Below are 26,450 nucleotides of genomic sequence, written 5' to 3' on the forward strand. Positions count from 1 at the left end.
TGCTGAGCATGTATTCCATGTACATCATCTTGTTCTTCACTATAGATCCTTTCCATTATGGGATCCATTCACAAATGAGGAAAGTGAGACTCACTAGAGTTAAATAACAGATAGTAGGTGACACAGCCAGAGTTCAAACCCCATGGCCTGACTCTAAAGCTCAAGCTATGAGTAAATCACCAGGAGATGGTCCGAAATATGAGACAGGTCATCCAGGGAGAGGACCTAGTAGAGGACCTGCCCTACACCTAGTTGTGGAAAGCCAGCTTCTGTGACAAAAGGGAAACAAGAAACAGATGCAGGGTAGTTTATCATCAGGCAAGTGGGATGGCAGGGGAGAGGAAAAGACAGCACATAGAAGCTCCCTGAAAAGTCAGGGAGAAAGATAGAGTGGTCACTGGTGGAGATAAGTACTGATTCCTTCCCATTCCATAGTTACCATGATTTGAATAGATTAGCTTTTCCTTAAACACAGTAGAGTGTATGAGTGGTTTGACTATTGATCAAGAATCACTGAACTTGCAAATCACCTGATTTCTATAAGGAGGACATGCCGAAAATAAAAATTATGAAAAAATCTAACATTTGTTTCGGATGCTGAGTAAGCTACAATTAATTAACTCAGATTCTACAAAATAACAAAAACAAAATCAATGCTATTTGATGTAATGATGCCAGCTAACATTTTCTTCTGATCACTCATGCATTAAGTATTTGTCTAAAAACAACATCTATCACTAATTGAATTTCCCACCATAACTCCATAGCTCATTATTCTCATTTTGGGGATGTGAAAATGGAGATTCAGAGAGTTGAAATTATTTGCTCACCTTTACATGGTAAATTCTAGAGTCAGGATTCTTAAGGGTGACTTGCTTCATCCATCCAGGGGAGAAAAATAAACTGAAAGGGTCTACAGAAGTAAAGATAAAAATAATTTGGATGTTTGACCGTGCACTTGCACTTCAGAAATGTTAAGTCATGGAAAGAGAGCACACTGGTCTGTCAGTATGCTCAGTGCCTTTCCTTTAGTAGCAGACAATGCTATTCTCTGAGCCAACTGCTCTAGGCCCTGCTGGCACCAACCACATATGTTCTTTGAAATTCTTTTGTTGTTGTTGTTATTGTTGCTGTTGTTTCAGTACTAGGGCTTGAACTCAGGGTCTGGTGTTCATGCTTAGCTTTTCCCCCCTCATAACCAGGGGTATACCATTTGAGCCATACCTCCACATCTGGCTTTTGATAGTTAATTGGAGATAAGAGTTTCTCAGATTTGTCTGCCTGAGCTTGTTTCAAACCTTGATCGTCAGATCTCGGCCTCCTAAGATTACAAAGGTAAGCCACTGACACCTACCTTGTCCTCTGAAATTTTGTTTTCTGAAGGCTGAAGCTTGAAGGTAAGTTGAATATTCCAGAGGATTGAATAGAAAAAACAAGTCCTTCTTCTATTATAAATAGTCTTTCTAATTTTATTTCACATGTACACCACTTCCTACCACTGTCCTATTCATTAGCTCACTTAATCGTCATAACAAGCTTAAGTAAGGTAGACAAGGAGGTTGTGGCCCCTGGATCTTTGCACATCCTGTTCCCTCTTAGAACATTCTGTCTTCTCTCCTCTTTTATGTGATTGCTTAGTCATCTGCTTTATCATTTCCTATGTTTTGATCTACTTTGTAAAGGAAAGGAGAGTAGTCAGAGGCTCAAATAAATATCTTTATTTGGTCCTGGATTAAATGAGATGGTGATGTATATCTCTCCTCAGGGGAAAGAAACAATATCAGTTCTTTCTTGGCTTCCTAGACATACCAGAAATATTCAAGGATCAGTGAAATCCAAGCTACTTACAAGTTTACGAGCCTTGTGCTAGTCAGATTCAGTCAGGGGCAGATCCACTGTGATTGCTATGTAATAAGAGAATAAGGAACCGGAATTCTGGAAGGGTAAGAAAAGGAGTCATTGTAAAGTTGAAAAGTTAAATACACACAACCATAAAAATGGGCTCACAAAACCCGTTTTGAAAAAAAAAAAAAACAGAGAAAAACAGAGATACTGCTTATCAAGAGGAAGAGCTGGAAGAGTTGGAACCTACCAGCTATAGGTTGGATTGACCTATAGTCAGTTACTTCACCTCTTCATGTATATTTTTTGAAACAGAGTCCCTCTATATAATCCAGGCAGGACTCAAGCTTAGGATCCTCTTGTCTCAACCTCTTGAGTTCTGAAATTACAGGAGTGTGCCACCATGCTTAACTGCATAAAACTCTTTTGGTAATACAAATGAGATAAGATTTTGAGGCTAGAATGAGCAGTCACTGCATTTGACCACAATGACCTTGAGAGAGTCACTACCACAAGTTCCTCCTCTGCATAGTTCCCAACTAAACAAACTTGACACCACAAAATCCCACAGATACCCACAAGAAATAGAAGGCAATCTAAAATAAAGATTGACCAACATCGAGTCATCTATGATAATGCATTCATCCTTCATAGCTTTCACCACCACCACAACATGCCCGTCTATCCCTTCTTTCCCATCCCCAGGGCCATCACTCTAGTCTAGTTCTCCTAACCACCATCGTGAAGACTCAATGTCTAAGTCTTCCACTCATCCTTCTCTCTGGCCTATGTATCCTTTGCACTTGATTTATCTTTTGCCTGAAATGCTCTTCACTTCCTTTATCCTGTGGATCTCATCACTGCTTTTTGGTCCACTCCAAAAATCTGAGCTAGATACACCATTGGTGTGCTTCTCTAGTCTAGTACTTGCTGCACTTTAGATCTTATTTATCTGTCTTTTTCCTCATTCTCACCAAGAGTGCCTAGTAAAAAAGTCCTCAACAATTATTAGATAAACAATAGGATGGATGGATGGATGGATGGATGGATGGATGGATGGATGGATGGGTGGGTGGGTGGATGGATGGATGGATGGATGGGATGTTTGGCTAAGCCTGTCACTTTCCAGTGTGCCTTCCCTCCAATGTCTTATATATTATATACTAGAGTTATCTTTCTTAGAAACTTTCACCTTATTCAATGCCTTGTCATTACCAGTGGGAAAAATCCAATTTTTCCATGCATTTAAGAACTACCACCCACAATATCAGCTTCTTTGGGTTCGCTATATTCAAATTATGTTTGTCTATAGGTTATTCTCTGAAGAAGAACCACAATCATTTTCAATATTTGTCTCTAAAACACAAATTTGTTTTTCATGCTGGGCATTGGACACAGGGCCTTCCTTGCTCATGCTAAGTGCACACTTTACCATTGAGCTACCAAAACCTCAAATTTTATTAATTAAGCATGTTATAAGCGTAAGCCCTGGAGAGCACATTTTAAGTATTTTCTCTTATTAAAACAATCACATGAGATGAGAAAACCCAGAAAATCACTTGCTCAAGCCTCACAGCTCATACACAATAAAATTAGTCTTTAAACTCAAGAATGATCTAATTGCAAAGCCAGGACTCTAACCATTCCACTGTAATGCCTCCTATTCTCAGTATTGTCTGGATAATTTAGTTAATTATCTGCTGGCTATAGCCAAAAATATTGTATGCCTTATATCATTGATACTATCAAAACCTCTTTATGGAGCTAAGCATGGTGGTCCACTCCTGTAATCCCAGAACTCCAAGAGCCTGAGACAGGAGGATCATGCTTTAGGCCAGCCTGACATACACAGAAAGATACTTAAAGATACACACACACACACACACACACACACACACACACACACACACACACACACACACACACACACACACACACACGGGGCGGGCGGGGGGGTGAGAGAAAGAGAGATAAAGTAACTGACTATGGGTTATACAATTTTTAAAGGGATAAAACAAGGAAATGAAGCCTTGTCTATTTGCCCCAAAAGCTGGAGAAACTAACTACTTGGCTACACCATGCTAAGAGTCACTTACTATGGAACTGGGATGGACCCACTTTGCCATCGCTGCATGGATAAATAGAACGGCTCCCAGAGAAGCCAGCCCCTAATAATTGTGCACCAATACTCCACCTTGCTGCCCTGTGTGCTTCCACTACAAACTCTGTCTCCTCTCACCAGAAATATTTCCCAGGTCATGGCCTGATGAGACCCAAGTCCTGCCCACTGGACAGCAAGGAACACACCCAGCCCCTGCTTTGTTCATACTGTACCTTCTGCCTATTACAATTCATCTGCACTTCAGTTGATCCTGAGGACATCTGTTTCCTGTTTTCTAAGAATATAAAGAATTGTGAGTCAGAGAAACATGATGCCTACCTTCCAGGAGCTTCAAAACAAATCATGTCATTACTGATAGGAACGCGGCCACCATTAAACAAAAGTTCCATGAAAACAAAGCTGTCACGACTTTTCACACATGCAAGCACCGGAGCCAGTGAGTCCTGATAGCTGAGTGTTTATCCTGGGAAGATGTGAAGGAAAATTGTCCTTTCTGGAAGAGATAGAATTTTAGGAATAGCTGAATTGCTGCAAGAACTAGTAATTTCTTTTCTTGAGCATGGGACTTGAACTCAGGGCCTGGGCACTATCTCTGAGCTTTTTTGATCAAGGTTAGCATTCTATCACTTTAAGCCACAGTGCCACTTCCAATGTGCTGATAATCTTCTCTCTCTCTCTCTCTCTCTCTCTCTCTCTCTCTCTCTCTCTCTCTCTCTCTCTCCCTCCCTCCCTCTCCCTCTCCCTCTCTCCCTCTCTCTCTCTCTCTCTCTCTCTCTCTCTCTCTCTCTCTCTCTCTCTCTCTCTCTCTCTCTCTCTCTCTCTCTCTCTCTCTCTCTCTCCCCTCCCCGTATGTGTGAATACTAGGGCTTGAACTCAGAGACTTGAATTCTCTCGTTTCAAGGCTAGTGCTCTACCACATGAACCACAATTGCTAATCTGGCTTTTTTTCCTGGTTAATTGGAGACAAGATTCTCACGGATTCTAGCTTTGAACCATAGTCCTCAGATGACAGCCTCCTGAGTATCTCAGATTGTAAGTATCACCCATCAACGCTCAGCTAAATGTTTTAAAATATATATTTATATTTTTATTGTAAAGATCCTGTACAGAGGGGTTTCAGTTACATTAGTAAGGTTAATGAATCCATTTCCTATGGAGCATTATTACCCCCTCCTTTGTTTTTCCCCTACCATCCCTTTCCTGCCCCCCCCTCAATCCCCCCTCCCCCTGCAAAGTTGTAAAGTTCGTTTTCAACAGTATCTTGTACATCTCATTGTTACAATGGGTCACAAGAGTGGAATCTTTACAACATTTCACTTACAGTTGTGTTTTCTTTTCTATATTTTCTGTACTTTGCTAAATGATAAAAATAAACAAAGTTAGGAAGACAACTGGACATAGAAAGTGAGTGAAACAAGTAGATATGTGGATCTCCAAATCCTGTATTCCCAGAATGGGAGGGACTAAATTAACCAAGAAACCGGTGGTCTTCACTCATGAACAGATGCCAGTTCTGGGCTTCGGGTTAATCTGATAAGCACAAGGAGCCCCTGTTCCACATGCACAAACTCTAGGGAAGCTGAGGGGTTGCATAGGCCTTAGTGATCTGATAGTCCCTGGAATCGTGCTGCTGGGACTGGGGATTATTACCTCTGAGTGATTACTATGTGACTTTAGGCACTGATGTCTTCACACCCTTGACTTGATCCCTAATGAAGTCTCATTGCCCTTCAGGAACAAATTGCTTCACTTGATTTTCAGTAAAATTAATAGAACGCAAGGAGTAGAAGGACTGTGCATGTGCCAGGTGGACTCCTAACTTTTTATTTCTTCACTTCTTATGAATCACTGTCCTTTCTATTTCACTTCCCTTCTTTCGTAGAGTCTTAGGAGACTCCAACCTCCAGCTTCATACCTCACAACTTTCCTTCTTAGGAGTAATCCTAAGTGTCCTTCTAACCTGCACATCTTCCATCACTCTTCTGCCTTTCACATTCCATGGATCCTTCATCTTGTTCTGTTTTATTTTCAATGCCAGTAGTGAGGTTTGAACTCAGGACCCCACACTCTTGCTTAGCTTTTTTGGCTCAAGGCAGGTACTCTACCCACACCCCTACTTTGTCTTTTTGCTAGTCAATGGTGGATAAGAATCTCTTCAAACAAGGACCCTCAGATCTCAGCCTTCTGAGTGGCTAGGATTATAGGTGTTAACTACCAGTGCCCAGCTCCATCTTGAGTCTCTGTGATAATCTGTAACAAAGCATATGGCCCTGTGATCTGACAGTTGGCCACCTTATCTATATCACCCTGGCCTCCTCCCCCTTTCCCCCCTGTACATAATCTAACCATATCAGCCACCTCAAACATCCCACATGACACACAGGGTGCTGACTGTGCAAGCTGTGCTTTTAGTTCAAACACTCTTCCTACTTTGTCTGTGTGTTGAATATTTGTCTTTTAGAACCATACCAAGCATCACTTCTTCTGGGAAACCCTCCCTCAGGGACGTTGCTCTTTCTTCTTGTTCTGATTTTGTGCGTTCAATGGAATATGATACATAGACCTTTCAAATTATAGTTCTGTGTATTATCATTAAACTGTAACTTCCAGAACTTCCTGTTTTCCCAAGACTTATCTTTTAAGGGCATATATGATTGCTTGTCAATGTGCATTCCTGATCAGCACAGTGAAACCTCCATAACTGCTTTAGTAAGGAGCTACTCATTTGGTCCTTGCATCAAGGAGCTGCTCAAGTGGGCCTTCCTCAAGATCTCAGTCCTACTCAAGACCAGCACAGGAGTTTCCAAGGAGAGGAAAATAATACTAACATTCATATTTGTTTCCATCATTGCTAACATGAAATTATAGTTATGCCGTATAATATAGTTAATAGTTTGCTAGTGTATGAATTTAATTGTAAGTACATAAATGCACATATGTTGTGAGAGAACTTTCCCTGATAAAGTCCATGGTCCAGAATGTTTGGTGGCCTTGTATTAGAGAACATGGGGAGCCTTGTGTTCAAGCACATGCTCAAGGAAAACAATGTAATAAGCCAGCCAAATTTTAAAAAGCCTTTTTTCATAGTTTATTGACATTTGGTGTATTTTGTAGTGGAGTTAAGAAACTAAGCTCAGTTCTCACCTACTATTTTTCTGTATATGTGTGTGTGTGTGTGTGTGCACGTGCACATGTGCATGTCCTTGAAGACAGGACCTTTGTGCAGTCCCTTAGTATTTTTCCTCAAGGCTGGCACTTTACCACTTGAGCCACAGCCCCATTTCTATGGGGTTTTTTGCTGGTTAATTGGAGGTATGAGTATTATGGACTTTCCTGCCCAGACAGGCTTTGAAACACGATCCTCAGATCTTAGGCTCTTCTGTCTCTAAGATTATAGATATGAGCCACCAGCACCTGGCTCCTATTTTTCTTTTTCCTGTTTCCTCAGTTGTTAGCATATGTAGAGTGTTGAGGTTATGTTGTGAGCATAAACATTTCTATGAAGTATCTCATTTAATATTTACAGAAACGATGAGCTAGCATCTTTTATCTATGATTTACAAAGGATTCTAGAGGACATAAAAGCTTGCCTAAGTTCCCAGAACTAGAAGTGGTGGAGCCAGGATTCAGACTTGCCCTGTGTATATGTCACGTGAATAAGTAGATTGTCACTGAAGTGTAATCCTGGATTTAAACATCGACTCGGTCATTTATTGAGGGGTTAACACAGAGTATTGTCTCAGACACAACAGACACATTGTTTAAATGTCCAGTTCAAACCTTATCATGGCCCTCCCAACCAGACCCCAAATAAAACACAATGTCTATGAGATACACACGGGAAACTGTTCTTATAAACAGCATAATTCTTCAGCGTTGCTACCCCCACCCCCACTACCATCATGGAGAGAGGCCCAGGGTCATTAGCAGTAAGTATAAGAGTGTTTAAAGTGAGCCTGAAAAAAAAAGTGGAGCACACCAATGTGTCTTGCCTTGTGATGGCACGACCTCACCAGATTGTTTACTTGAACCAAACAAGCGAAAGAAGGCAGGGAGAGATGAAAGGTTTTCCAAGACAAGCAATGAAGCAAACACCAGAACAGCTGAGAATGACACTTGCTATTGCTTCTCTAGCAACTCAGGAATACCACTGGGGTCATGGCTCTCCATGACTTCACATACTTCCAAGATCTCCCTATGGATCATGATGATCAGGAGAGATATCACCAGACAAGTTTCACCCTCTAGCATCATGTCGGGGTCTTGAGTAGTCTTAGCCAGCTTTCCTATCCTCCCTTGCTGCATGTTGGCAGAGACATACTATTCCACTCCACCCATGAAATTCTTAGCAGGGATAAAGGAGGTCAGGGAATCCAGGGCCCCTGTGCTAATGAAACACTAATGTGGCCAAAGTCAGCCTTTAATGGAATTAACAACGAAACTCAAGCTCAGTGTCTATCTACAGGTTTTGTAGAGGACCCTACTGGGTTCACAATCTGAAATATTAGGTTCATGGGATACAAGCTTAGCTGAGCTGCTTCTCTTTCCTGCTCTCTTATCTTAGTAGAATGTGGTCTGGCTAGAGAAGAAGCAGCTGCATCTCAGGCATTCCAGTTTGGGTTGGTTTATTTCCAGTGCACAGGAGGGGGGCAGGACAGGAGACCCAACGAGGTAGGATCGTTCATCCTGCTGGTAGGAGTGAGCATCCAGTTTCCAGAGCAGGGTCCCCAGCATAGTGGGATCCTGGGTGGGATCAGAGTAGAAAGAACTCTGAGCACAGAAGACACAGAAAAGGGTAATAGAAAGAGCAACTACCATTGTTTGAAATGTGATTGCTGGTCAAAAACTGGGATCAGCATTTTACATGTAGGAACTCATTCAGACTAACAGTATTGTGGTTATCACATTTATGAACTTGTGGAGATAGACTCAAAATAATTAACTCTGTTATGCTGCCATATGACTTGGAGACAGCAGAACTCAACATCTGATATCTGACATCCATGAATGGGTTTAAGAACATTCTTTGACACAAGAGGTCTTTCTTTGTTGCTGTTGGTTTTCATGTACTACATGATTTTTTTGGTTCCCTTTGTATGTTCTTCCCTTTGTTGTCACTGTACTTGATTTTGGTGCCCTGCATCTTGTATATACATTTGTCTAATTTAGAGAGGGGAAGGGGAATAACAAAGCACTGAAACAGTCGGGCACTGGTGGCTCACGCCTATAATCCTAACTACTCAGGAGGCTGAGATCTGAGAACAGAGGTTCAAAGCCAGCCTGGGCAAGAAAGTCTGTGAGACTCTTATCTCCAATAAATCACTCAGGAAACCAGAAGTGGTGCTGTGGCTCAAGTGGTAGAGCACTAGCCTTGAGCTGAAGAGCTGAGGGGCAGGGCCCAGGCCCAGAGTTCAAGACCCATGACCGGCAAAAACAAAAAACAAGGACATAGGATGATCTATTGTAACAATGATACCCACAAGACACTATACTGGAAATGAACTTTACAACTTGGGGGGGAGGGGAGAAGGAGGTGGGAGGAAGGAGAGGGTAACAATGCTCAACAAGAAATGTACTCATTACCTAACTCATGTAACTGTAACCCATCTGTATAGCATCTTTACAATAAAATTAAATTAATAAAAGAAATGCAAACCTCAAAAAAAGAATATTCTTTGTAACCACAGGAACACCTTTTTTCCAAAGCCAGTCTGACCAAAGACCTTGAGGTCAGTCTATAAAATAGGCAAAGTGAGAAGAGGCTAGCAGGAAGAAGGGATGCTGAAGTCCCACTTCCTTGGAAGGAAGGGAAACTTCTACAGAATGCATTTGGTAAGCCACTATGCTCCATCATCCTCACCATCTTACCTTACTTCTAATTTTTAGAATGAATACATGTATTTTATATGATATAATATAACACATATAGAAAGAGATTCAAACACAAATAGCACATAACACTAAAAATTTTAAAATATGCACTATTATAACATGAAACCAGACGAATGGATTTCATGGACATAACTTAAGTAAAAGAGCTAGATATAAAAGACTCTCTCAGCTGGGCGCCAGTGGCTCATTTCTGTAATCCTCGCTACTCAGGTGGCTGAGATCTGAGGACTGAGGTTCAAAGCCAGCCTGGGCAGGAAATTCCGTGAGACTCTTATCTCCAATAAACCACCAGAAAACCGGAAGTGGCGCTGTGGCTCAAGTGATAGAGCTAACATTGAGCTGAAGAGCTGAGGGCAGCGCCCAGGCCCAGAGCTCAAGCCCCACAACCGACAAAAAAAGCTATCTCAAAGCCAGAAGCTGATGGTTCACAATTGTAATCCTAGCTACTCAGGAGGCTCAAATATGAGGATTGGGGTTCAAAGCCAGCCCAAGCATGAATATACATGAGACTTTTATTTCTACTTATACACCTTCCAAAAAAGTCAGAAGTGTAGCTATCAAGTGATAAAGGGTTGGCCTTGAGCAAAAAAAAAAAAAAAAAAAAAAAAAAAAAAAAAAAAAAAAGCTCAAGGACAGTGTCTAGGCCCTGAGTTCAGTTCCCAGCACTGGCACAAGACAAAACAATTCAAGTTTATATTCATTTACAGGTATTTCAGAAACTGAAAAATCTAATCTATGGTGATAGAGGATACAATAATGACAAGCTTTAGTGGTGTCTCTCATTTTTAAATATATTATTTGATAAATGATTTATTGTCAATTGGAATTAAAGGTTTACATCACCTAGAGCTCTTATTACAAATATCCAATTTATGTAATCCTGGCCACTCAAGAGGCTGAAATCTGAGGATCCTGACTCAAAGCCAGCTGAGGGAGAAAAATCCATGAGACCCTTATCTTCAATTAACTAGCAAAAAGATGGAAGAGGAGGTGTGGCTCAAGTGATAGAGAACTAGCCTTGAGTGACAAAACCAAGCAAGAACAAGAGGCCCTGGGTTTAAGTTCCAGTATTCACACACACACACACACACACACACACACACACACACACACACACACACCAATTTATTACAAATATGTGTCAAAACCCTACTGTGTGTCAGGCACTCCTTTAGACACTAACTATACAGTAGGAAATGAATAGACAAGTGCATACTTCTCTGTTGTCAATATGCAAGTTGCAGAGAATGACCCTAAGAAAATGAATAAGTAAAGTGAATAATGAAAACACACCAACAATAATAAATGATCTGTAGAAAATTAAAATACAATGGTGAGTGACTGGGTGGCTATTTTAGAAAAAGCCTCTCTGAAAATGGTGACTTTGAATGGAAATGGAAAGTGGCCATCCACATGACAAAGAAGAGGGTTTGAGGCAGAAGGAAGCAAGTATCAAGGCACTGGAGAGGATCTTGCCTTGTTTGAGGACCAGTACTTGGTCAGCATGGTGAGGGAGTGGGCCAGAGAGACAGAGTATATTCAAGTTGAAGCAGGATTGGCTAGCCAGAGCCATAACATGCAGGGCTTACTAAATCACAGGAAGAAGTGTGGCCTATAGGTTGAGAAGTAATCCATCAGCTTTGAGCAAAGGACCTGGCTGGGTTTTGATGCTGTCACCCCACCTGCTATAACAAGAGTGAGTTACATACAGCAGAGAAACCATGGGAGCAGGGAAATCTGTTAGATACATAATGCCTCAATCCAGGCAAGAGATCGCAGTGGCATGGATTAGGGAAAACTGGATGCATGAAAGGCATCATTGGGAGGGATTTCTTTATGGGTCAGATATAGAGAAATAGAGTAAGAGAACACATCAGAAACATTTGAATCAAATAACTTACGGAATGTAAAACAATAGGAAAGAGCAGAAGGAAGTAGAGAGGTAGCTATAAGGATATCCATTGTGTCAGATTAAATTCACGATGATCATTTAGATGTACAGAGGAAGTTGAGTACCCCTATTGGATATAAATGGTATTCAGGGAAGAAGATATAACTGGGGTTAATTTTTGGAATCTTTACATATGGATGATAATTACAATGAGCCAACTGAGGTCACTTAGATGAAGAAGGAGGATAGAGAAGATAACAGAGACCTGAGAGGGAGGAGAGAGAGAGAGAGAGAGAGAGAGAGAGAGAGAGAGAGAGAGAGAGAGAGAGAGAGAGAGAGAGAGAGAGAGAGAGAGAGGGAGGGAGGAGGAGAGAGGGTAGGGGCAGGCAGCAGAGACCCTAAGAAGAAATAACCAGGAAGTCATAGCATGCAAGAGAAGAAAGTGTTTCTAACACATGAGACTATTCATCCATTACAAAGGTTGCATGTTTTCCCTCATATGTGGAAGCTAGAATTAGGTTAAAAGTGCATAAGTAAATATATTGGCTGGTACACAAATGTTTAACTGAAATTTCTCAGAAAGGCAACATCATAGTTCGGCAAAATACACACCAGGAAATGGATACTTGAAAGGAGTAGGGTAGGGTCAAAGGGAGAGAATAGACAAATGAAGAGAAGGGGAGAGAATGAAGCCAAAAATTCAATGTATATCCTACAAAAGTAATAAAAGTGAGGGGAGGGGTGGGTGGGGAGGGATGAGAGAGAATGTTGAAAGGGGGGAGGACATTGATCAAGATACATTATATTCATCTGTTTTGCTGAATGGAAAGTCCTTTGTGCAGCTACTTAAATATAATAAAAATATGCCAAAAGAAAAAAGGAAAGGAATTCCCTTCAAAAAATACTCCTATGGGGCCAGGTAAGATGAGAGAAGGAAAGTGACTGGTTTGAATTTAGCAATATGTCAAGGGCTGTGCTTGGTAGAATAGTGGGCGCAGTACCCTGATGATCCTACCCACAGTGGGTAGAAGAGTAAAGTGAAATGAGGAAGGAGAGAAAGATTACAGCTGACCCTATCAAGAAATTTTTTTTTCTAGAGAAGATAACAAATGGAGATGGTAAGCTAGATGAGGGGGCAAAATCAAGTTCTGGGTTATGTGTACTGCCTTCAGTTCACACACGTGTGCTTGTTCTAATACTTGTGGGTTGACTTAATGAAGCAGGGGAAAGTGAGGACATAGGAGGGGGAAAATGAGGACCTAGGAGGGAGAAAGAGAAATGAGGAGGGAGGGAAGCCCTTGAGAAGGTAAGAGTGAGTAGAATCAGAGCGCATGTAGAAGGAGCTCCATTGTCCTTAATGGAAAAATATTTGGGGAAGTAATCAATTACGCTTGCAGAACCATTCCCAATGCCAGTGTCCTTGGCCCTAGTAGGTTCTTCCCAGTAATTTAGCAAAAAAAGAAGAAAGAGGAGTAGGAAAAAGAAGAGGAGAAGGAGAAGGAGAAGGAGGAGGAAGAGGAGGAGGAGAAGGTGGAGGAGGAGGACGAGGAGGAGGGAGAGGAGGAGGAGGAGGGGGAGGAGGAGGAGGAGGAGCAGGAGGAAGAAGAGAAAAGAGAAGAAAGAAAGAAAGAAAGAAAAGAAAGAAAGAAAGGAAGGAAGGAAGGAAGGAAGGAAGGAAGGAAGAAAGAAAGAAAGAAAGAAAGAAAGAAAGAAAGAAAGAAAGAAAGAAAGAAAGAAAGAAAGAAAGAAAGAAAGAAAGAAAAGGAAAAAAGAAACAACCCCCTACAGCTTCCAAACATGCCACATGAGAATAATACTATCTCATAATCCCTACCTGCTCCCTCTTCTCACCTGCCCCTGGCACTGAGGACCCTTAAACTAAGGACAAGAGTGACATAGCAAAGTTCTAGGGAATCTGGGATCAAAACCAGCAATCCATCACCACCCCCAAAAAAAAATCCCAGGGGTAACTGCTCTGAAAGCTTCCTGAGAGCCCTGTGAATTTCCCATGGCAGTAGCTGTCCCCTGGCCACCCAGATTGAATGGCCTATGATTCCACTCAGTATGTAAGAAACATCCACTAGAACAAATAGATAAAAATTTTCAAGGTCTATTTGAAGCAAACACATCGCAGCTAGGACTTGAGGGAGAAGTGAGCCCCTCCTCCCTCTTTTCCCCCTTTGGAGCTTTGCTAAATCTTAAGCTGTCACCACAAGAAGCCAAAGGCCAAGAAGTAAGTACTTAAAGAGCTCAGTAGAGGCTTAGTAGGGTCATGGTTTTAGAAACCAAGAGCAGAAACAACCAAGGCAGAGAGGGTCCTGATAAATACCCACAGTTCTTGCTCTGAATCCCTGGAGGGTTATTCTATAGCAAGGAACTGAAGTAAAACAAGCCTAGCAAGGGCAGAAATCTAACCTTGAACCAGCTAATCGAAGGACCCTAATGCCTGCATATAAAGAAAAATGTGATGTTCCAGAATATCTTGAATACCAAGAAATAGAACCAAGAGCAAAAATAGGCTATGGAAACCAATTAAAGGTATTCTTAATATCAGAATGATCAGAAATAGACTTAGAAGAAAAACACCTGTGATTCATACTTTTAAAGAAATAAATGACAAGATGGAGAATTACACCACACTACTGAAATTACAAATTGAAATCAAAAGCATGAAATTGAAAGTACCAATAATTTTTTTAAAAACGCTAATCTGTGACACATTTTTCTCTGTGTCTATATTTAGATGGAATATCCAGTCCAGGTAGAAGAGAAGGAACAGAGAAAGAGATGAGGAAGGGGGAGGAGAGGAGAGTGAGGAAGGAAGTGGAGGGTGAGAGAAGGGGAGGACAGGAGAGGAGAAGAACAATTGGCCCAGATATACAAGAGGCTCTAAATCCTAACCTTTTCCTCTCCAAATTAAATAAGATCCTGGCCACAAGGCCGCAGAGTTGGCTTGAGCAGTGATCCTGAAATTAATGTTTTAAAAAAAGAATCTTCAGATTCTGTGGACCTGATGGAAGCTGGCAAGGGAGACAAGAGACAAAAGGATTTCTTTCTCCTACCTGGCTGGCAGCAGCTACCTCACAGTCAGTTCTTCTAGGTCATTTCAAGGTCAGCTAATCCTGCACCCCATCTCTCCTTCCAGTCAGCATGTACTCACACTTCTGCAGCGCCCCCCTCAAGCATCCAAGCCTCTGCACTGCTCACATGGCTGCTGGAGAGCCTGTTGTATCAAGGCCCCCAGTTTCATGTCTTCCCACTCCAGCCACACCTGGATGTCTTCCAGATCCCTCTCTCCTTGTCAGTGCCACATTGCGCATACAGTGTTACCATCTAGAATGCTCCTACCAACCCAAGGCTCACAGGATTCCTACATAACACATGGTTCTTAACTCCCATGCTGCATTTTGGAAGAGTCTATAAGTGGCTTCCCTCTTTTTAGCTCCACCCTAAGTTAAATATCTCTTCCATGATACCAAAAACATAGTACCCTGTAACTCCCCCTACCAAATACCATGTTGGATTGTCACTGTCCAATCACTCACCCTTCATTGACTGTTTCTTTATTGGCACACATAGCTGAGCAGCCTGAAACATCTCCCAGATGTCATTAACTCTGGGACTCTTAAGGACAAGAAACACTTCACTTCCTTGAGCTGATTTCTCTGTTTTATGAAAGCCTTGCCAGATTTCCCTTCTGCTCTTCTGCACTAGCTTCAGCCAGGCCTCTACAGCAGAGCGGAGAGACACCCGGACTCAGTGGCACAGTGCTGTGTTGGCAGAACTGCAGAGCTAGCTGCTTGTTGCCAGCGGCTCTCTGGGAGTTCACTGTCTGCCCAGCTGGGAGGCTTGCTGGTGGCATGCAGAAATATTCACCAACCAACAAGGGTGTTGTGTGCATCAGGTCGGGGTGCTGCTTGGGGAAGTATGCCTCAAGCCAAGTCCCAGATAAATAAGGCTTCAGTTCTCTCTTTCCAAGCAGGGGCCTAATGTCTTAGCCACTGGCTCCAAGGATAGCATTTCCTAACTCCTGTGGGATTCCATTTCATCTGTGCTTGGCCCCATCATGACCAAAACAAGTTTAGACGAAGCTGCTTCATTTGGGACCTGGTGCTCGAAGCAGGCTGAAAGGTGTAGCCGGGGGAAATAGAGCACTCTAGGAGAAATAGAATCCAAGTTTTACACCTGCCACTGCAGATAACTAACTCCTGATGCCACCCAAGGGTGCTCTGCCCACTGCCTTCTGGGCCTCAGTGTCTACACTTACAAAAGAAGAAGGTTGTAAAGCCTTAGATTTTCTGGCCACTTTGAAGGCCGTCCCTGCTCACCCAAAGGGATCACCATAATGGTAATCCTGCCATCTTCACCTAGTGTGATGGTTATTTTATGAGACTCTTTTACCAATGTCTGAATTGAGCCTCCAAACAAAGCTGCAAGATCAATTAGGACACATAGAAGAAACTATTTAATTTATGCTTCTCAGAGGGATATAAAATATTTGGCTCACAAGCTTTGAAGTCAGGGTCAGAGAACATAAAACTATATTTAATAAGTACAATGTACTAAAAATATCCTTTACTGAGACAGATTGATGAAATTAAAGGGGTACCACCATATGACTCAGAAAGCAGATGCTGGCCCCTGCTAAGCCTCAGCCCTAATCATGTGATCTTGGCCAGGCAATTGCTCAACTTGACCTCAATGTTGCCACCTGTACAATGGTATCTCTCAGTTACACTTGGTTCTGTTATTTTGGAATGAATCTTCTCAACGCTTGGTGGGGCTCTCTTGGTAAATTGAGGTGAAGTTTTATTGTCTGATTTTGTTTGGTTGTTTGTTTGTCCTATTACCACCACTGCCAATAATATTATATGAGGCCAGGAAGCCAGGAAACTCCTCCTAAGTTAGGCCAGAGGCCTGCATTTCAATGGGAGAGTTAGGTACTTGCTTTTCTTAGGAGGTCAGAGGTCAACACTGAGGAAGATTTGCAGAGTGAACTCAGCCCTTTTTACTTTACCTCTGATGGTGGAAAAGCCCAAGATCCTTCCCACATCTTCAGACTGATGGCCAATTCCATCTTCCAAACCAGAAATAGGGAAAGTCATAATTTATTGCTCCATTTCCTAAATCCTGCAAGGAAAAGATAAAACCCAGAGATGTGTGCTTTCATGGGGTTATATATGACACAATCTAGGGTTTACAATTATACCTGCACCCTTCTCTCTTAAAACAAGGTTCTATCTTGAGATCACTTACCAAGGACTTTTAAAGGAGTGGAAGCTGATAGATGAAAAATGAGGAAGAAATTTAGAAAGTACAAGAGAAAATGAAGAAATTGAGGGAAATCGAATATATACCATGGAACACTACGGATAAATGAGTCCCTGAGAGCAATAAGTTTCTTTACTGAGATTTCAACTCAGAGCCTCATGTTCTTACTTTCCTCCCAAGGCTGAGAGGCACTTAAGCCACAGCCCCACTTCCAGCTTTTTGCTAGTTAACTGGAGATAAATCTTAGATTTGTCTGCCCAGGATGGTTTTGAACGGTCATCCTCAGATCTCAGCCTCCTAAGTAGCACAAATGACCAGCGTGAGCCACCAGCACCCAACTAGAATAACAGTTTTAATGTCCAGATAAGTTTGGGAAATTCTGACAACTTCATCACCTCTCTTGGACATGTGGTCTGCAGTAGCATTTTTAAATGCTTATAAAATTCTATGATTCAAAGCAAAACTGCTTAAATGTATCCTAGTCCTAAGCAAATGCTCTTGATCACAGAATCCAGTTTTATTGTAATGTGAATACATTCCTGGACTAAATACATATACTCAGTAAAATCAGTCTAAAGAAATTCAGTACGGTGGTGTAGAGAGGTATAAAGAGGGAACTGGTCTCTGTTTCTAAGGACCAGAAAAGAGTGAGATAAGCACATAGTTGCTGAATTTTAGAAGACAAAAAAAGCTGATGATAATAGAGAGGATCACTAATCTTCATCTATGACCAATACAGACAGAATATATTGGGCATGCATTGGATTACCCACAAGCCTCTGAGACCCCTGCTAATACAGATATCATGCTGGGCATGCTATCTAGTGAGCCAGGCAGACCAACTCTCCACCCACCTCTTTAGTTTGACATCTAGTGAGGAGACAGAACAAGGGAGAGAATGAGAGTGAGAGAGGGACACAGAGAGAGGGCAAGGGAGAGAGGGAGAACTGGGGGGGGAGGGAGGAATGAAAAGGAGAAGGAGAAAGGGAAGGAAAAGGGGAAAGACAAGGAACAAGGAGGAAAGAGAGAGAGAAAGATGAAAACAAATATAGGATTTAAAATAGCGAGGAATATTCTGAAGAAAAAGACTGAAATTCTCTGATAAAGTAATAGGAACACATGCTTGCTAAGGGATCAAAAAGGATGGTCTTTCTAAGGAAGTAAAATTTAAGCTTCACCTTGAATGAAAGGAAATCAGCCCTGATCAAATTGGGGAAAGGGATTAAAACATATTTGATGTAGTTGGGGTGGATTTGATCAAAGTACATTATATATATCTTGTAAATTTTACAATGAAAACTCTGTTTGCACTGGTTTATTAGTCATTACTTTACACTATTTTATTAGTTTATGCTAATATTCTTCCTTAAAAACCAACTCCCTGAGCTAAGTTGGCAATGTTGATTGGCCTTAAAGCATGAGTAAATCTAGAGACAGAAAAAATAAGGTTATTTGGTCATTTCTGAATTTAAGCAATGGAGCTGAGGCTGCAACTCTGAGCAGGCTGAGAGTTTGGGGCTTTTCTAGAACCTTCTTGTGAGAAAATGCAGAATTAGGTAGATAACTCCACATAAAATTCAACACGGTATAATCTTGGAGTTAGGGATTAATACTAGAAGAAAATAAATCAGGGTAATGTGGAAGTTTTGTAACAATATAAGTATGAGGCAGTAATGGAAAGTTGATCTGAGAAGACTTCCCTGAGCATTCCATAGCTGAACTAAGATCTGAGTGGCAGAAAGGAGAGAACTATATAAAAAACTTCTGAGGGAAATACATCCCAGAGAGACGAGGTAGCAAAAACTCCAAGCTGGGAAATGAGCCATGTTCCAGGAACCCCCAAAGATTTCTAAGTAAAAGGGCCAGAATAACAAGCGACAACAATGGAAGAAAGTTAAGATTTTGCAACATTTGGCAAAAACAAACAAACAAAACACTTTTATGTATGGAAATCCTCAGGGATGGAAAGTTTAAAAAAGTGGATGTGTCCAGGTTGTGGAGAACTTGAATGTCAGGATGAAAAGCTAAATTCTCAGCCTATTTTTCAACGTCACATACAAGCTTTTATTAGTATTCAACCAAATACCAAAATACCCATTTTTCCTTTGTAAATGTCTCCTATCAGCACAACAACCATGGCTAATATGGTAGAAAATGTTCTTGTCCCCCACTACCCACACTTCTTCTATCCAAGTGGCACTCAAATTAGGTTGGGAAGTAACTGTCTTCCCTTGATTACACTGGTCCACTTGGCCATGGGTCTAAGTTCTTACCAAAGGGATTTAAGCAAAAAGAGTAAAGTCAACTCCTGTGGTGCATCCTTCGGGGAAGGGGCGTATACTTTCTTCCCTCTTCTCGCTGCTCTCTAGACCATAGAGGTAATGGTTAGATTTCTATCCTAGATGGGAAGGCATGGGCCATCCCTGGGGATTGTGGATAAAAAGCTGGAAGGAACCTGGGTTCTAGATGCTAGTGAAGGTACCATAATATGCATGGGCTCTATGCTTTCTGTACGGAGTCCAACTCACTGTCCCATTCACTTCCATGTCATATCTTGATCCATAGCTCCCTGGAGAATGCAGCTATGGATCAAGATATGACATGGAAGTGAATGGAAATGTGTGTTTTATAAGTACGTGCTCATTTTCTTCTTTTACTTCATTGCTTTGAAGGTTCTTTAATCTTTTATATTGCGTTATCTTTTTATTATCTTTAAATAGTTGCACACAGGTATTACCATTCAGCAAATCAGTTTATGAGTAGAATGCATCTTGACTGATGTCACCCCTATCATCATTCTCCCTTCATCCCACTGAACCCTACCCCTCCCTGCAGTTTTCTTGTTTTTACAGGATATATATATTTTTTTCCTAAGGCAAAACTTTCACAAATATTTTAAAATAATTCTTAATATTTTTAAATCACAGTGACCTGCTATGTAGTTCACAACAGATCCTAACATCGCTTGTGCTGCAGCTGTAAGGGAGAAAAATAATCCATGTGAAATGCAATTCGATGAACAGCCAAGCCACTCTGCAGAGCAGCTGGAACTGGGGTCCAATTAGAAATCATGTGATTATCATCAAAGCACTGTAGTCTATTGGTTCCTTATGGAGTTAAATATAATCTCCACCCGATGACCTAACAATTCTACTAGGTGTTTACCCAAGAGAAATGAGAACATTTGTCCAAACAAAGATCTGTACATGAATGTTCAGAGATTTATTCAAGTAACCCAAAGCTGGAAATATCCCAGACAGATGTCTATCAACGGGAGAATGAATAAACAGCATGTGCTACGTGCAATGGAACACATCTCTGTAACTTGGAGGATTTAAATATGTATGGATACATGCAATGGTGGCTGAATCTCAGAACAACTACACCAGTGAAAGCAGCCAGAGGTAAAGAAGAGCATTCTGGATGGTGCCAGACACATGAACCTGGAAGCAACCAAACCAGTCTATAGTAACAGAAAATATCAGTTGTTGCCTGTAGCTGGAATAGGGGAACAGATTAAGAGCAAGACACAAAGACCTTTTAGGGTGAGGCAATTGTCCTATATGTTAAGTGAGATGGTATCTCTCTCATATATGCTTTGGTCAAATACAGCTAAATGCAGTAAAATTAGTTGCATTATTATATGCAGTGCATATTTCAGTAAAGTTGATTTTTAATTTATTTGTGCCAATACTAGAGCTTGAAATCAGAGCCTCATGCATTCGCTTGGCTTTTTCATTCAGGGCTTATGCTCTATCACTTGAGACACACCTCTGTTTCCAGATTTTTTTTTTTTTGGTTAATTGAAGACAAGTTTCTCACAGACTTTGTTGCCTACAGTGGCTTCAAACCATGATCCTCAGATCTCAGCCTCAGTAGCTAGAATTACAGGTATAAGCCACTACTGCTCAGCTAATTTTTTTCTAGAAAAATTTACTAAGCTAAATTGGGGGGGGGGAAGGTTTTAGAGGAAGAAGGTAAAGTGATTTAAAACTTGAGTCCCAATTCAATGTCAGAAGGGAAGATGTTCTAAATTGGAGTATGTTTGTAAAGTGAGCTGTTTCTCACATGAATACTCAGGAAGAGCTGTCAGCATGGATGGATTTCAAAAAAAAGCAAAACAAAAGCAAAACCCAAGAAAGCAGCTCCAGGACCTGTCAGAGCTTCAGGGAGTCAAGGAAAGTGGCCAGGCTTGATTGTGAATGAGATACCCTGGGTTGTGCTTCTTCAGTGATCTGTGAAGGATGAGATGCTTTTTGTTGTTGTTTGTAAAAAAAAAAATAAGTCACACTGGGCAACAGTGGCATGATCATACCTGTAATTCAAGCTACTCAGCAGGCTGAGATCTCAGAATCTAGGACCAAAGACAGTCAGGGCAGAAAAGTCCATGAGACTCTGACTTCAAATTAACAAGCAAAAAGCCAGAAGTGGCGCTGTGGCTCAAGTGGTCAGCCTTAAGTGAAAAGGCTAAGGGACAGTGCCCAGGCCCTGAGTACTGCCCCTCCCCTGCAATAAACAGTCACATCTGCAAGAGATCATAAAAATGAATGTTACTATGAAAGTTCAACTTTTTGTGGGTGCATGTGATAAGTGTATCACAGACAAACATGCACAGAAGGGTGCTGCTGAACAGAGCATGTTGGCAGCCCTGCTCTGGGGGGTTTCAGGTGCACTTTGGAAGAAACTAGGGTTCGTGGGATTTGAACATGGCTCTGTTCAAACGTCACAGACAATGAAGTCTGAGGACACATGCTTGCAAAGGCTTTAGAACCATTTCATGAGTCAACACACCTTTAGAGATTCACCAGGAAGGACACACAAGATGGAGTGGGATGGACAAACCTCCTGAACCTTAAGGACTAATGAAGAGGGTCTTGCAAATAACCAGGTGGGAGCTGTCTGGGATTTGAACCATAATGAGAGTTGGAAATCTGGAAAAGGGAGTGTGGAGGGCAGAGTACATGGAAAGTCAAGAGTGACCCTGTCTGATTGATGAAGGACCAGAGCAGAGTCAGGGCAGAACTTAGACTTGGTCAGGGAAGAGGCAGGCATGCTTAGCAATGAGAAGGAAAGGAAGGGGTGTGTTCTGGGCCCTCTTCTGCTCTGGGAAATAGGAAATGGTCACTTGGGTGTGCCCATGTTCCTTCGGCCTGGCAGGCTCCTGACTTTGCCTGTTTGGCCTCTTGCCCAGCAATCTCTGACCCACTGCCACCCGCAGGGTCACTCACAGAATATGACAAAAGAAGAAAGCTGGCATGTCAGCTTCCTCCTGCCCATACTCCACCTGTCACTTCTCCTCATCTTCAGATCCAGCCCAGATGTCACCTCAGGCATAAGGAATCAACCTCTCCTTTCATCTGCACAGCTTGCAAATGTGTTACAACCCATGTCAAACCATAAGGCAGCTGTTTGTATGTAGGTCTGCCTGGCTGCCACACGACCAGAGAACCATATGAGCTGGAGCTAACTTCTGTTTCTCCAACCTTCAGCACAGTGCCTGATGCCAGCCCTTGTGTTCAGGAAGCAACAGAAGTAAACAAGGAGAGAGCACACCAAGGACAGAACAGGCAGGGAGTTGGTGAAATAGTCTCCATGGGTGTTGAAGGTAAATGGAGAAGCAGAGATCATACAACTCTGTTTGCATGCTGCCTTTTCTTGGAAATGCTGAATATTCTCAATCCCCAAACACTTGAGGGATTCCTCTCAGAATGAAAAACCAACTGGCATCCCCAACATCACCCAAAGCAATTTTACCTGTAATAGCCATAAGAAATTGGATGAGGCGGAAGTGGTGCTGTGGCTCAAGTGGTAGAGCGCTAGCCTCGAGCTGAAGAGCTGAGGGACAGTGCCCAGGCCCAGAGTTCAGGCCCCACGACCAACCAAAGAAAGAAAGAAAGAAAGAAATTGGATGAGGCTGAAACTGATCAAATAAATGAGCCAAGGAATCACTATCCTTGGTCCAAAAGTGAGAATCAAAAGAGAAGCTGGCCAGCCAGGTGCCTGTGGCTCATGCCTGTAATCCTAGCTACTCAAGAGGCTAAGATCTGAGGGTCGAGGTTCAAAGCCAGCCTGTGCAGGAAAGTTTGTGAGACTCTTATCTCCAATTAAACACCAGAAAACCAGAAGTGGTGCTGCGGCTCAAGTGGTTGAGCATTAGCCTTGAGCTGAAGAGCTGAAGGACAGCGCCCAGGCCCAGAGGCCAAGCCCACCACCAACAGAAAAAAAAAAAAAAAAAAGGAGAAGCTGGCCATCCTCCAGTTGCTAAAGTCACTGACATCACTCTAAGGGGGGAAAAGCTGAAGCTGAGGTTTCTGTAGACAGAAGTCCAGTTCAACATGGGGTTACTAGGGACAGGGAGGAGTGAGCCAGAATGACTTGGGACCCAATCTGTTCTAGTTGGGTCTGTGTTGCACAGTGGAAGGTCAGAATGGATTGAGTGTCATTTCTTCCCACAACCTTTCAGCAAAAGGAGTTATACAATGATGTTTTTTTAACCCAGATGAACATATTCTACAACACAAAGGGGAAAGAGATTGAGAACACAGAGAGAAGTTTCTTTTTTTGGGGGGGGGGGTCCGGTTATGGGCCTGAATTCTGGGCCCGGGTGCTGTCCCTCAGCTCTTCAGCTCAAGGCTAGCACTCTCCCACTTGAGCCACAGCGCCACTTCTGGCTTTTTTTTTCTGGTTATGTGGTGCTGAGGAATCGAACCCAGGGCCTCAGACATGCAAGGCAAGCGCTCTACCACTGAGCCACCTTCCCAGCCCCACAGAGAGAAGTTTCTAGAATAATTAGGAAGCAAAGCTTTCCTTTGGATGCAAGGATTTCTGGATGTGACATGTTGAATATTCACCAGGAAAGTCTTGGGCCACCTGGCATAGTTGGTTAGCCTTGTTGGACTTTGGATATCCCAGCCCATGCCTCCTTTATAAAATATGCTACCAAACAATTTTTCCAATTTCACAGGGAAGCCAATGGCACGGCTGTGACTGGAACTCAGGTCTTCAACACACCTGACAGGGCCATTTCCATCAATGGTGTGTCCTCTGAGCACCTTGGGAAGTTTTCCTCCTTCGTATCCATGACAAATACTCCTGTTGTGCCAACCCAAGCAGGTGATTCTCTAATGACTAATGGTCATTGACACAGAGGATGTCAATACTTGCATACTGAATGGAGAGAAGATCAAGATGAGAAGGCTCCACCCCAAGAGAACCATTGTTTATACCTCAGTCTCTCTGTCCTCCTGACATCTCTCTGGCAGACTCTGGACTCTGTTGGAGTATAAGAATGTTCTCACTCCAAGTTTGAACCTCTAAACAAATACAAACAAAACCCATAAGGGAATAAAAACCTTAGCCTGTGCCATTTTAGCAAGACTGGGTCAAAGGGAACAGAAAAACATACGTGGGACAGATCTTGTTGAGTTGTTTAATCCCTCTGCACTTTCGGCTTCCCTCTCTGGCCCAAAAGGACGCTGATGAAATGACAGAGAGTGTGAAGCCCAAGCAGGGGTGAGGCAGTCCACAGCTGTGTGGGATTGCAAGCTTCCCAAAGGGTGATAAGATCAGGGAGAGGAGCACAGAGTGACTACACCCCTGCTTTCAAAACAAGAGCATAGAAGATGAGCCACATCTCCCCCGGCCTCTTCAAAGCCCCAGGCTGTCAGTTTACAAATGCTCTCTACTCTCTTCTCATGCCTGAATCTGTTCAGGAACATCACATTCCAGCCATTCTGGAACAACGCCATGGCGCAGTGGCCGCCATTGTGACGCCTCACATTGCCAATAGGGCATCTCTGAAGTGAGTCAGGTGAGAGTTGGCAGTTGTGAGTGTCACCTGGTGCTGCTTCATCATGGGACAGCAGGGCTTGGACTATGACACTGTACATCTCAAGAATCTTGAGGGCAATGTGCCATGTACTGCCCAGCTAGGTGAAAAATAAAATCAGAGGAGTAGACTTCAATAATAATGCTGCTGCTTTGATCACTTTCTAATGAATAAAGTCCTTTCCCAGCCACATTCTCAGTTGATTCTTAGAATAACCATCCTTGTGAGGAAAGCAAGGTTGAGAGTGCAAATATCCAAGGTCATGACCAATGACGAACAACAGGACCACAGCTAAGCTGTTGTGGTCTGTATTTCAGGGCTTTTCCTACTACACTGTAAAGTGTATGCTGTTCCCTCCCTCCTACAGAAGCATACATGCTCGCTGAGCCATAATGTGGGATGACCAACTGAGGTTTGAAACAGAGGGTCAATGGTACAGGTTTGAGGACTGAGCAGCACCATCCAAGCTCCACCATTGACCTTTGCCCAGTGATGCTATCAATATGGACAATTGTGTCTACGTTGTACTTCTGTGAATGAGAATTAAATGAAGTAAGATCTTGGAGACAGCAGAACATAGGATGAACATAGCTTTGGAGTCAGTCATCCTGGTTCAAGCCCCAGATTCGCCACTTGCAAGCTTTGTTACCCTGGGTAAATCGCATCACCCTTCCTAGTTTCAGTTTCCTCATCTGTGAGATGCAAATAAAATTCATACTTGCCTCACTGGGACTGTGAGGCTAAAATATAACCATATATGCACAAAAGGCTTGGCGTGAAGGGCCTGGCGCAAAATCAGCACCTGACATGTATTTGCTAATCAATGAATTACAGTGATTCATTAGACTGGGATTGAAAAGAAAGGCTGTCTACCTAACTCCAGAGTCTGGGTTTTTAATGTTTATGCAATACTCGCTTTTCAACATACCATGCACCTCCACAATTAGTTGAGACATTCTCAAGCATGCCCACTTTTGGGGGTACATTCCAATAGCCCTCAAAGAGGAGGAACATGAGAAAGGAATGTAACCTCCATATCAGAGCTATATAACCACACAAATTGAAGTGGATGTGGCCATATCCTGGGAGGTGTCTTTCTTTTTTTCTTTTTTAATTTAACTTTATTGTAACAGTTACATAAGTAAGGTGATGAGTACATTTCAAACAAACTGGGAGGTTTCTTTCTTCAGGGGTCAAGGTGTGGCAGGACAGAAAGAGATCATAGAGAGAACACTGAGACCCAGAAAGATAAAGAAACTTACCCAAGACTGCCCAGCCAGGTAGTGGCAAAGCCAGAATTGAAGTCCAAATGTCTTGACTTCCAGTCCTAGGCTCTCTGCCATGGACTCCCTAATCACACAGTTTTCCAAGTCATCAGATACAAGAGTAGCTCAACATTAAGCTTTTCAAGATCTTGCTGGGCCCTCCCCCACAGTTTCTCCAAAGGAGGAATCACTTAGGGAGAAAAAAGGCATGAAATCTTTTGCAGCATCAGCGAGGAGTGTTCCCTTAGACAAGAACTCCTAGGAACAACAGTCTAAATTCCAATTTGATTGACACATCTTCCTGGGCTCCGCCTCTTGTACACATTTGATCTTTTTCTG

The 26,450-nt window shown here is 42.3% G+C and overlaps 1 long non-coding RNA gene across 2 annotated transcripts; it reads right to left on the reverse strand.

Annotated features, from left to right (window-relative positions):
• Nucleotides 1-832: 832 nt before the first annotated feature.
• Nucleotides 833-26,347, reverse strand: LOC138837324 (uncharacterized). 2 transcript variants are annotated; one of them, XR_011375301.1, is made up of 6 exons: nt 26,109-26,347; nt 16,765-16,877; nt 4,283-4,457; nt 2,093-2,221; nt 1,849-1,935; nt 833-913 (listed from the first exon to the last, which is right to left on the reverse strand). It is a non-coding gene; the product is annotated as an uncharacterized lncRNA (long non-coding RNA). The 2 variants fall into 2 exon arrangements; XR_011375302.1 differs by lacking the exon at nt 16,765-16,877.
• Between the last annotated feature and the right edge of the window lie 103 nt (nt 26,348-26,450).

Source organism: Dipodomys merriami, unplaced genomic scaffold, assembly GCF_024711535.1.
Source record: "Dipodomys merriami isolate MVZ:Mamm:240054 unplaced genomic scaffold, mDipMer1.0.p SCAF_27, whole genome shotgun sequence".
Taxonomy (NCBI): Eukaryota; Metazoa; Chordata; class Mammalia; order Rodentia; family Heteromyidae; genus Dipodomys; species Dipodomys merriami.